Below are 13,699 nucleotides of genomic sequence, written 5' to 3' on the forward strand. Positions count from 1 at the left end.
TTGACATTGGTAAGGCTTCCAATCAACCGTAGGCTATTAGGGGTTAAGTTCTGAGGGAGTCCAAAGTTATATGCAGATTTTCAACTGTGGGGAGGGGGGGGAGTAGGGGGGAGGTGCCCCTAACCCTTGTGCTGTTCAAGAGTCAACTGTACATAATATAACAGATTGCATCTCTTGGGCAATGTTGAGATTCTCATGATATGAAGTTTAGAATTAGGAAATAAAAATTAGAAGTTAATTATAATCACCCACATCTTTCTTCGTGTGCTAATATGCCCAATTATTTTTGCCTAAGGTAATTTAAGTAGAAGTAATTTAGTATCAGTATTAGTAAATTCTGCCTATTTAGAAAACTAAAATGCTTGTAGAAGAAAGGTTTTTAATATATTGAAGATATGGGAAGGGTACTGGAATATCTTCACATGGCCATATCCATAAACCTCATGCTTTTTATGATTACGAAATAAGTTATTGAAGATATTTTTAGAAATACTCATTATCTCCGATGTGCTCACTGTCTTAGCCTGTAGTTGACTAATAAGTAGCTTAAAAGGTATTCTCAGTTGCTTGTAATTCAATGTGGTAAAGCTGCTTATCAAAGTATGGTACCTCCACGTCCTGAAAGAATTAGCGTGGGCTCCAAAATTTCAATAGGTTACACCTTAGTGAAGGATCAGGACAGTATATAATTTGTAAGAATTCATGCTTCATTGCTATATCCTCATATTGAACTTCTGATGCTATTTGACATTAGTCACCAAGTCAAAGCCAACATCCTGTTAGTAGAATGCACCACTGCGTCCCAGGGGAGTGAGTCAAATTCTGAGCAGAGATACCGCTGCAACCGAGGTATATGACTCTCCACTGGTTCAAAAAAAAAAAAAAAACTCAAAAGAAATAGGTTTGAAGTGCACCATATTTCTTAAAAAACTGAAAAATTCGGGGCACCTGGGTGGCTCAGGCAGTTAAGCGTCCAGCTTCAGCTCAGGTCAAGATCTCACGGCTTGTGAGTTCGAGCCCTGCATCGGGCTCTGTGCGGACATCTCGGAGCCTGGAGCCTGCTTCTGATTCTGTCTCCCTATCTCTCTGCTCCTCCCCTGTTGTCTCTCTCTCTCTCAAAAATTAATAAACATTAAAAAATTTTTAAACAAAAAAAACCTGAAAAATTAAAACAGCTGAAAAATTGGTGTCTTACTGAACTGCAAGAATAAGTTAGTAAAATAATGCCCTCATTCAAAAAATAGTAAAGAATACCTGTTTCCAATTTCCTTCTTCCTCTTTCCAGTGAATATGTTGAAGCTAGAAAAGTGAAATAAACTATATTAAATAGAAATCCAATGGGTCTGCCTTCATTTGACATTATACAAGAACACATGCGTCATAGGAAAGGTATTTGTGAGGAGACCTTTCTTAATGAAATGGTCATCTTAAGGTCCCTCTACCCTCATTTTCCTGGAGAGAAACTTTTAATTTACATCACCATGCATGTTAACTGTTTTCCAATCAGTCTGTTATCAAGCATGTGGCATGGAAAAGAGTGTCTGCGTTTTTGAGGCTACCTGTATTCCCTGATCTTAGTAGATAGTAAGAGAGTGGAACCAATAATGGCTAAGGATTGAGTCAGAACTAAAAACTATATTTTTTCACTATCTGAACAGCTAAATTCCAATTTCATCAATCAGTTTCTTTTCATTTTCAAAGATATAAGCAGATATTATACAGATGAATGTTAAAAGAATTCACTGAATTTGCTTGAAAGATAAAGGCAATGTACAAAATGATAGTAAGACACATTTAACAACATCCGAATACAGTGACTGCGTGTAGACTCAGGATTTCAACTCAACAATTTGGAAAACATTGCTACACATGAAGTTTAAGCTGACGCTTCAAATTCTAATAATACTACCCATGAGCAATGTGGCATTTATTTAATCTTCCTCGATACCTGTCCTTACTGGAAAATGAGGGTAAAAGTTCTACCTCCCAGAATCACTGTGAGAATCAAATAAGATATTTCAAATGTGTATTGAGACAAAGTATGGGTGTGAAAATATTTCATAAATTGTAAAGTGCTAAGCACATGGTAATTGTAAATACATTTGATTTTTTTATTTGTGCAAAAGGACACAAAATGAGATTAGAAGGACATTCTATGCCCTTATCTAAAGCTGACCCATCCATTAATGTATTTGATTTTCAGTCTTCTGCCTATTCAAGGCCACACCGGCATTTCTCACCTCTCTATGCCGCATTATTAATGTTTTTCTTTTCAAACTAACCATTTCCTTCAACATACAAACATGTTGTTGTTATCCCATCTTTAACCACACTTTTATTCCCATCTTTGACTCCACTTTTCTTTGCACAAGCTACCATCTTTCACAACTCCCTTTAAGGCAAATCTCAAAGCATAGTCTAGAGTGACTATTTCAAATTCGTCTCCTCACATTCTGTCTTATGTCACTTTTGACGGACTTGCTGTCTCTCCTCTCTATAAAAAAACATTCTCATCAAAGTCACTGAAGACCCCCATGTTGCTAAATCTAAAGATCGATTCTTTTTGTTCATGTTACTTGATCGAGCAGCAGCATTTGATACAATTGATTCCATTGATATTGGTATGTGATATCCTTTTTTAAAACTCATCTTCCGGAATACCACGTTCTTGGATTTCTTGCCACCTGGCTGATCACCGCTTCTCAGTTTCCTTTTCATAGTTTCTTCTCTTTTGCCAGATCTTTTAAGATGAACATTGCCTGGAGCCCAGTCTTTGAGCCTCTTCTCTTCAATATCTAGATTCACTTGTAGTGAGCTCAGCCTCACAGCTTTAAGTACTATCTGTACCACAATGACTCCCAAATTTTCTCTCCTGAAATCTAAATGTGAATATCCAAACTTCTATTCAACATTTTCTCTTGGATATTGCAATAGGCAGAGTTCTAAGGTGGTCCCTCAAGATTCCTGGCCCCGGGTATACATGCCCTGAAAAATCCCTGGGACTGTAAACATGATGAATCTTCCTCCTGTGGTGATATGTTACATGGCACAGTTAAATCTTAAAAGGCAGGGTGGGGGTGATAAAATTAAGAGAAATTTTAAAAGCAATCCCTTTTACAATTACATCAAAAGAATAAAATACCTAAGAATAAATTTAACCAACGAGGTGAAAAAACCTACATACTGAAAACAATAAGACACTGATGAAAGCAGTTGAAGACAACACAAATAAATGGTAAGGTATTCCATACTCATGGATTGGAAGAATGAAGATTGTTAAAATGTACAAAGCAATCTACAGATTCAATGAAATCCCTATCAAAATTCCAAAGGCATTCTTCACAGAAATAGAACAAATAATCCTAACATTTATATGGAACCACAAAATATCCCACATAGCCAAAGAAATCTTGAGAAAGAGGACAAGCTAAGAGATCACCCTCCCTGGTTTCAAACTAATATTACAAACACAGGAATTAAAATAGTATAGTATTGGCACAAAAACAGACACATAGATCAGTGGAACAGAATAGAAAGCCAAGGAATAAATCTCCATATATATGGTCAATTAATTTACAGCAAAGAAGGCAAGAATATACAAGGGGAAAGACAGCCTCTTTAATAAAGATGGGAAAACTAGTCAGCTACATGCAAAAGAATGAAACTGGATCACTCTCTCACACTATACACAAAAATTAACTCAAAGACTTGAGTTTAATTAACTTAAAGACTTGAATATGATACCTGAAACCACAAAACTCCTAGGAAAAAAGCCTACACATCGACATTATTTTTGGAAATAATTTTTTGAACCTGACTCCAAAAGCAAAAATAAACATGGGACTACATCACCCTGAAAAGCTTTGCACAGTGAAGGAAACCACCTACAAAGTGAAAAGGCATCCTACTGAATGGGAGAAGATATTTGCAAACCATATATCTGATAGGGGATTAATATCCAAAATACATATAAATTACAGAACTCCTACAACTCTATAGCAAAAAAAAATATTTTTTCAATTAAAATATGGGGAGAGGATTTGAATAGACATTTTTCCAAAGAAGATGTACAGATGAGCAACAGGCACACGAAAAAATGCTCAACATTACTAATCATCACTAATCAAGAAAACACAAATCAAAACCACAATGAGACATTATTACCTTACACCTGTTAGAATGGCTATTATCAAAACAACTAGAAATGGTAACTATTGGCCAAAATGCGGAGAAAAGAGAACCTTCATTTACTGTTGGTGGAAATGCAAATTGGTGCAACCACTATGGAAAACAGTACAGAGTTTCCTCAAAAAATTAAAAATAGAATGATCATATGATCCAGCATTTCCACTTCTGGGTATTTACCTGAAAAAAAAAACCAAAACACCAATTTGAAAAGACAGGTGCACCACTACGTTTATTGCATCATTATTTACAATAACCAAGATATGGAAACAACCTAAGTGTTCACTGATGGGTGAATGGATAAACAGCATGTGGTATATATGTACAATGGAATACTACTTGGCCATAAAAAAGAATGAAATCGTGTCATTTGCAATGACATGGATGGACATGGAGGGTATTATGCTGAGTGAAATTAGTAAGACAGGGAAAGACAAATACCATATGATTTCACTTATATGCAGAATCTAAAAAAACAAAACAAAACAAAACAAGCACTCATAGATAACAGACAGCAGCCTGGTGGTTGCCAGAGGGGAGGAGAGTAAGGAGGTGGGTGAAATGGGTGAAGGGGAACAAGAGTTACAAACTCCCAGTTGTAAGATAAATAAATCACGGTGGGGGGGGAGGGCAGAGGGGGGCGGGGGGGGGTGGTATAATGTACAACATGCTGACTACAGTCAGTAACATTGTATTGCATATTTGAAAGTTGCTAAGAGAGTAGATCTTGAAAAGCCTCATCCTAAATTTAAAAAAAAAAAACTAACCAGATTTACTGCCTTAATCATTTTCGGTGTATACAAATATCAAATCATTATGTTGAATATCTTAAACTAATATGATATTATATGTTATATTAAATAAAATAATATTTCCAGAAAAAGGCAGAAATAATATAGGATGGTTAAGCATTTGCTGTTACCTATACTTTAACCTAATCATCTACTCTTTTTGAAACAGTTACTTATGTTTTCTAGTAACAGTTTGTTATACATAGCTCCTTTTCAGGTTGCTTGATACTTAAAGTTCAGGCAAATTGTGAATAATTTTTTTTTTTTTAAAGATGGGGGTGGGAGATATCCAGGTGGGCCTGACCTAATCACATGAGCCATTTAAAAGCAGAGAGCTTTACACAATACAGAAGTATATCAAAATGTCAAATCACTTACCTTAAATATTTAAAAATATTATGTTAACTATACTTCAATAAAATTGCAAGAGGCGAATGTCAAGCCCAGTAAGAAAATGTGAAAAATAATAATAAATAAATAAATAAAAGCAGAGAGCTTTAAAAAAAAAAAAAAAAAAAAAAACAAGCAGAGAGCTTTCTCCAGCTGGTCTCAGAAAAGGAAGTGAGAAAATTGAAGCATGAGAGGAATTCAACAGGAGGGAAATTTTCCTTTGCTGAGGGAGGAGAAGGCCATAGAGCAAAGACCTCAGGGTGGCCTCTAGTTGCTGAGAGCAGCTCCCACCTGACAGACAGCAGGAGAACAGGGACCTGAGTCCTAGCACCACAAGAAACCGAGTTCTGCCAACAACTTAAATGGGCCTAGAAGTGGATTTTTCCCCAGAGCTTTCAGACAAGAATTCAGCCTTCCCGACACCTTGATTGTAGCCTTATGAAACCCTGAACCGAGAATCCAGCCATGCACAGCCTGACTTCTGACCTACAGAACTCTAAGTGGGTGTTATTTGAATCCACTCCACTTCTGGTAATTTGTTACACAGGGAAAGGGCAGGGCAAAAGAAAGAAAAAGAGGGAGAGGAAGAAAGAGAGGAGGGGAGGGAGGGAGAGAGAGAGGGAGAGAAACAGAGAGGAAGGAGGGAAGGGAGGGAGGGAGGGAGGGAGGGAGGGAGGAGTAACTAAGAAAATACAAATGTGTAACAGGCACCCCGAGCTCATCATTTCCGAAACTGACCTGTGATCTTCCTTCAGAGGCTTCACCTCATTCTTCCCCATCTTCATTGATGGTACCTCCTTCCTTCAGTGGCTTGGGCCAAACACTTGTATTGATCCTTGACTCCTCTCTTTCTTTCACAAGCCGCATCTAAATTGTCAGGAAATCCTGTAGGCTCTGCTGTCAAAATCTATCCGGGTCACAATACTTGTTAGTACCTCCTCTGCTGCTTTTGTCCAAAACCCCACCATCGCCTCTCCCGCATTGACGGCACCGGCCTTTTAGCCGGACTCTCCTGCTTCCCCCTTACCCAATGTCTGCTCTCAGCACAGTGGCCAGGGGAGTCTTTGTAAAACTAGAAGTCAGATCGTAGAACTCCACTGTTCACAATGCTGCCACGAGTCCTCGTTTTACTAAGAGCGAGTATGACAGCAAAGAGAGAAACAGGCTTCCCGTCCTGTGACCAGGATCCCGAAGAGGAAAAAACAAGGAAAGAGGTATTTGAACAGAAGTTCCAACAGAGTCTAATTTTACCTCCAGCCACACTTCTCTTTTCATTGGACAAATTTATAAACAAACTCGGTAAAGGAAAAGTTCCCGATTATCTCAACACCCTCGAATTTTCTGCGAACAGTAAAAGGGCTAGACAAGTCTCTGCTTTGAAAGCTTCCATTGGAAACTGTTGTGATTTAAAATAAAAAAAAAAAAAAAAATTGGAAATTGGAATTCGTTTCCAGCACCTCTGCTATTTCCCAGCCACAGGACCCTGGCAGGCCCTATGGCCTGTGAGGCTCAATTTCTCATCTGAAATGGAAGTTTGCGAGGCCTGCCCTGCCCCATTCACGGGGCCACTGTAACAATTAACTGAGATTCTCATGTTTGGGGAAAATGCTCTAACGAAAGAGCTCTGTGCATATGTATATCCTTATTTATCACAAAAGTGCTTAGCAGTTCCCTGGTGAATGAGTGGCTTCTCAGCACCTCATCACTCCTCCTGGAGCCAATGAACCTCCCTATAAAGTTACAAAGATTTCCAGACCTGCAGGTGACCCTTAGGCTTGGGTGCTGGTTGCTTACCCTGTGACCAAGTAATGAAGAGCACGTTATGGCTCGTAAATTTTCAGAGCTGTCTTTTTTTCTGCAGAATTTGAAACGAAGGCGGAAAGGGGGATTGGCGCTATTTGGTAAATACATCCATTCCTTCCTCTTACACAGCGATCCCAGCGTTCAGATGTCAGCTAGTATTACAACAAATTTCAACTTCTGCCTTTCTTCATTTCCACATCCCCAGCCTTGCTGAGGAAAAAGAAAATGACAGAACAACCCCAGGAAAGAGCAGAGCAATGGTCCCAAGGAGAAGTAGCATTGTAGGAATGTGCTGTAGGTGCCTGCGTGAGTAATGCTGGTAGCATGGTGCTCAGCCGTGAGAGGTTTCTGGCCCGTTGCACTTCCCGTGGCATTGCCATCACATGTGGTGTGCCTTCCCAGTGTGATTCGGATATTATGACAGAGGCTACAGAAAAAAATACAGCCACTAGAAGAGAAGCCTGAAAACCAAGTAGGAAAAACCTTAGAAGAAAGAGCGATTATCATAGTCTCTAGAAGCCACAGTTTGGATTCCGATGAACCACACCACACCCACCACATATGAACTCAAACCAGAGCAGATCTTCGTAAGTCGTTTTACAAGGCCTGCGTTCTTTCACACCTCTGAGCTGTGTCTAGGGTAAGAGCTTCATGTAGCCTTGCCGTATGAGGTATCTTCTGTCTCTCTCCAAAGTCCATGTTCTACCTTCTGGGCGTTGATCTCTAACTGGGAGGCCAGCCTGTGTGAAATTCATCATCTGATGATGTCTAGTTGGGTCTAGCCAAAGGGGATCATTACCAGGAGAGCAGAAGGAAAAGGAGAGCGAGATCTCAGGTTGTATCGTGCCCCCCAAACCTGCATTCTCACACCGGGGGCACCTTGGGCCGCTGTGTCCCTCAACCAAGGTCGCTGTTCATCTCAAAGCATTACTGCCCCTCCTCCTGGTACTCAGGTCTCCATGCCCTCCAGCTTGTCCCTTTGGGTCTAGGGATTGTGACAGCTCTGTTATTAATGGCCCTGAAAATACTTTCCGTACACCATCACCACTGCTTTATAAATTTATTCAACCCTCCTCAAGTTCTCCAATTTGCAGGTAGCATCTGTTTCTTGGTGAGCCCCTGCCTGATACAGTTGCCAATTGAATGAGCATGTCCTAAATATTTCTTTACCTCATTTGTCAGACACATGACGTAAAAGAGCCCCTCGGTAGAAATTCTATCTAATTTTAGCACATCCTATATAAGAAGCGTCTTTATATTTTAATAACTATATCCTTCGAGGGGTGCCTGGGTGGATCAGTCAGTTAAGCGTCCAACTTCAGCTCCAGTTCTGATCTCACGGTTCGTGGGTTTGAGCCCCGCGCGGGGCTCAGCCCCACATCAGGTTCTGTCTGGAGCCTGACAGCTCAGGATCTGATGCCTGCTTCGGATTCTGGGTCTCCCTCTCTCTCTGCCCATCTCCTGCTCGTGCTCTCTCTCTGTCTCTCAAAAATAAATAAACGTTAAAAAAAATTTAAGTAAAAAAAAAAAAGTAGATCCTTCGAATCTCACCTTAAATGTCTCTTCTTCCAACCTGTATTCCCCACACCACGATCTCTTTTGTAGCATCTTGCTTTTCTTTACTATTGCCTACCACAGTTTCTTGTTATATACGTTTGTTTGTTTTCGTGTTCAATGCCTATTGCCCACCAGATCTTAAACTTCATGAAGGCAGCAGCTATGCTCCTTGTCTTCAGCACTGTGTTCCTCACCAAGGCACCCTGGACCATGATTGATGTGCAATAAACATGTGCTGAGTAGGTGACTGAGTTAAAATAGTTAAGGGGGAGAAGAGCCATCTAATTCCTCATGCCAGACACATTTCAACCTCAACACCTATGTAGCTTGCCCCACCCCCCCAATACAGGTCACGGTTATCATCCTCCTTGTTCCTTGCCTGCCCAAATACAAGCATTCCATAGCACCTTAAAGCCCTCATTGGTCTTCTTCCTCTCTCTACTCCTGTACATGAGTGTTGCTTCCCTAAAATAGACTGTAAGCATCTAGAATATAGAATCTATGACTTAGATTTATTTTGTATCCCCTATCAAGCACTTTAAATAGGAAAATCTATTGTATGGAAACCAATTTGACAATAAATTTCATATTAAAAAAAAAAAGAAAAGAAAATCTAGGACTGAGTCCGCCCTAGGCCAAGGGTTCTCCACAATGGCGCCAGAGCTATACGGCTGACAAAAGGGGCTCAAAATAACCTATCAGAAATATTTTACGTAACTGTGGGATGGATAGAGAAGGTCTAAGACTCAGACCTCATTTCAATTATGAGGCCTCTGTAGCGCATAATCAAATATCTTGCAGGCCCTGACTCCCATTCTGCATCATTCAGCCACATAATTCTTTGCCGAAACAGAAACATCCCTCATCAAAAAATGTTTATATCCCAACACAGAAAAAAAAAAACACATTAAAAACTCCTTAGCACTATTTTAAACCTACTCCAGCATGCCAGAATTTTTGCTGTACGTGCATCTGCCACCACTGGACTTCTACTGCCAAGGGGATCATTTCTTTGCCTATATTCTCCAGTGAGGAACTTATAGATGCAGTTTTCAGATCAATCCAGTCTCTGGTAAAACAGAGAGGAAAGACAGCACAAAACCCTGACAGCATTACCTGCCAGGCAACAACTTTTGATTCAGCATAATTTAAATCATGTGTCTAATTACCTAGTTATTTCAATAAAGCTGTGTTTTGTATTGACTTTTGGGAAAGCCTCCTTCGTTTGTTATTTTCTCCTACCCTTATGGGAAAAAAAATTTAAGAAACCAATAAATTTTTGCAATAGTCAAGCTGATTTCAGAGCTCATGACAATTGTATGAGCTAAAGTGCCTGCCTTTAATGAGGATACACCCTTTTAAAATAGAAACTTGAAACTTTCAGAAGGATGTATTGAGAAGTTTATTCTATTCCTTTGTGTTTTATCTTCTTCCTGGTTCTTACAAACGGGCCCTTTTGGAAGAGAAATGGATTCTGCTTAATCTGCCTTAGATCTGATCTGGCTTCTGTGAGAAAACTGTAGATGAGACTGACCAGACTTAGCCACACTTTGGGTTCATCTGGCCCAATCTGCAACATCTACAAAAAGCATTTAACTTAACTTCTTGCATCCTATCAAAGTTAGACGCTGTTGAAATAGCCCTTGAATTATTTCTTACCCCAAATCATACAGTATAAGGCAAAGGCTCCAAACCCAGAAAGTACCGTTGCCCAGACTGAGAAAAGTGAATTCTAAAAGCCCCTTTTGTTTTCCAACAAGGTTAAAATCACAAGTTCAACATGCGATAATGCATAGAAGATTGATACACAGTGTGTATAAACATGGTGACAGAGAATACCAAGAGCCGTCCATCCCATCATGACGCAGTTCAAAATTTGACGTTTGAACTCTCAACACACTTGGCGAACTTCCGGTAAGCTCTACCAATCATAATTAACCACTAATGAAATTTTACTAGGAAAAAAATTACAAGCCATATTCAAAATCTCTTTATGTCTGAGGGAGCAAATTCTGTGAGAATGATTGCCTTCCTATATAAGAGACTGCCACAGAAAGGCTCAGAAACAAATCCGTCCCCAACAGCTAATAATTCACCTATTATCAAACCCTCTAGAATCATAATACCTCAGTCCCAACTGAGGGGCTGCAAATATGTGACAAAACAATTGATGAATGGCAGTGACCAACTGAATTGGTAATGTGCCTTGGGATTTAGGAACTCCACCCACCCTATGTGTGAGAAGAATTTATGAAGATAACATGACATGCTAATATATTTTTACAGCTTAAACAAGATATTCCATGCCATTTTTGAGCACCACACATAGTTTATCAATATAACTCTTAAGACCTTTATCCCCTTTTGTTTCTTTGCCGCTGCACATAATATAATTATCAAAAAGGTTAAGACTTACGAGTGGAAGCATTTGAACCCTAGACAGAAGCTCTTTTTTTTCCTTCTTTCTCCATTTCTGTTGTGTTCATTGGTTCATTTTGGCTTTGGTTGTTTTTGTTGCAATTGTCTGACTACAATCTTCAGCCATGACAGAAACATAACAAAAAATTGTAAATGGCTGAGATGTGACCTTTGAAAAACTTTATTCTTCTTTGTCCTTTGAGATGGGTCAGGTGGTACATCAAATCCTAAAGCACCATTGGCTAGAGTTCAGGTATCTTTCAGAAAGAAACCAAGGTCACCACCTCTGAAGGACAAAACTGTTCGTTCATAGGTAGAAAAGACATCAGCTCTGTCCTCTCCCGGCTGTTGGTGAATGTCAGATCTACTTCTGAAAGCTGTTTTCATTCTCTAACACAGTTGAGCAGTTAATTATAGAAAAGTACTTCAAGCTTCTCTGCTTAATCACATTTAAAGTATAAAAAATGTATGCTGCTATATTGAGTGGTCAAGAAAATTCTTGTAAATTGAAAGAGTTAATATATACCAGGCTTGTCACTGCTTGTGATAAAAAAGAACAAGCAGCTAATAGATGGGGAGTCATTAATATATGCCTCACACAATGTACTTTCCCTGAATTAGCTCACTCAGTCCTTACACAACCCTAAGAGATAGAAACTATTATGATGGCTGTTTTCTAAATGAGGAAACAAGCTTCTGGAGTTTAAATAAGGTAAACAAAAACAAAAAGCCTAGTAAGTGGAAAGGCTGGAACCTTGAACTCGAGCTTAATCTACTACAAAACCCATGGCCATTAAAAGCTAGATTTAACAGTTTCTGCAAAATTCATACACACTCCATGTTGCTTTGAAATTTTTCAAATACAGAGCATGCCCTGGAATAAGATTTAACCATACCACAAGTCCTTTAAAAGGAAACAAATATGAGTGAGAAACACCACCGATTGTGAACAGCACGGTCTTGAGAAATTTACTCAAATTCACTAGGGTTCAGTTTTCTCATGTGTATGAAGCTTACAAGATTATTAAAAGGTAAGTAAGATCACATGCGTCAGTACATAGTAAAAGACCAATAAATGGAAGCATTCTCCCCGTTAATCCATTTAGAGATTTTCAATATTTAAGATAACTCAATTCAAAAATAAATGACCTTACACATATTTTCCCTCTTTCGTGCCTACCTGGCATGTAGCAGGTGATTTCATGACTATCTGTTGGGAAAAACTGAGTGTTTCCAGAAAGCCTAAGCAGGAAAATATTATCTGATTGGAACTCTAGCAATGACTTCCTCCTATCACACTTGGCCACTCAAGAATTTGTTATGTAAAATGGCAGTAAACTCAGATAAAGTTTATGCTCTCATGTAAGAGCATATCACATTCTGACACTGAAACTTCAAGTCACCAACACACAACAGGTGACCTCAGACATCTACAGAAGCATCACTTTAAAAAGATGTGCAAATACATTGCTGATAGAAAAAGATTCAACCATAGGTCTAGAGCTGTCCCACCCACTGGCCACATTGACTACTGAGCATTTGAAATGTGATTGGTTCAAGGATGCCTGGGTGGCTCAGTCAGTTAAGCATTGCACTCTTGGTTTCAGCTCAGGTCATGATCTTACAGTTCATGAGTTCGAGCCCCACATCAGCTCTGCACTGACAGCACAAGACGTGTTTGGGATTCCCTCTCTCCCTCTTTCTCTGATCTTCCCCCACGTACTCTCTCTCTCTCAAAATAAATAATAAAACTTTTTTAAAAATATACATATACATATATGTGTATATATATGTATATATATGTATATATGTGTGTGTATATATATGTGTGTGTATATGTATATGTATATGTATATGTATATGTATATGTATATATGTTTGGTCCAAAATGAAATCTACTCTAAGAGTAAAGTAAACATTAGATTTTGAAGACTTAGTATGGGGGAAAAAATGTAGTATTTCTCACTAATAATTTCATATTGACTACATGTTGAAATAATTCTATTTTGGGGGGCGCCTGGCTAGCTCAGTCGGTGGAGTGTGCAACTGTTGATCTCAGAGTTATGAGTTCAAGCCCCACATTTGGTGTAGAGATTACTCAAAACCTTAAAAAAAAACAAAAAAGAAAGACATGATTCTATTTTGGATGTATCACATGTAATATTAACATATATGAGACATAACATACACTAATCTCTATTCATACATTATGGAAATTAATCTCACATGTTTCTTTTTATTTTTTAATGTGCCTATTATAAACTTTAATAATGTGAACTTTACTGGTTCACATTTTATTTTAATTGTTCAGTGCTGTCTTGGAGTGTTTACCAAATCTAACCAAGGCAATTTAAAAATAATATAATTTATTAGTGAAGAAAACAGAAAACACAGGTAAGTGCAGAGTCTAGGAAACAGATTAAAAATCATTCAGTATATCTTCGGGACTGTTTAGAGAGAAATCATTCAGTATATCTTCGGGACTGTTTAGAGAGAGTAAACTCTGACTTTTAATGAACAATATTACTTAGTGAAATGGAAATAATTCTACAAAA

At 38.6% G+C, this 13,699-nt stretch overlaps 1 long non-coding RNA gene across 1 annotated transcript; it reads right to left on the reverse strand.

Annotated features, from left to right (window-relative positions):
• Positions 1–1,109: 1,109 nt before the first annotated feature.
• Positions 1,110–11,701, reverse strand: LOC128314414 (uncharacterized). Its single transcript, XR_008296033.1, has 3 exons — positions 6,394–11,701; positions 6,131–6,273; positions 1,110–1,317 (listed from the first exon to the last, which is right to left on the reverse strand). It is a non-coding gene; the product is annotated as an uncharacterized LOC128314414 (long non-coding RNA).
• Between the last annotated feature and the right edge of the window lie 1,998 nt (positions 11,702–13,699).

The sequence above is a fragment of the Acinonyx jubatus genome, chromosome B1 (genome assembly GCF_027475565.1).
Source record: "Acinonyx jubatus isolate Ajub_Pintada_27869175 chromosome B1, VMU_Ajub_asm_v1.0, whole genome shotgun sequence".
In the NCBI taxonomy this organism is placed as follows: Eukaryota; Metazoa; Chordata; class Mammalia; order Carnivora; family Felidae; genus Acinonyx; species Acinonyx jubatus.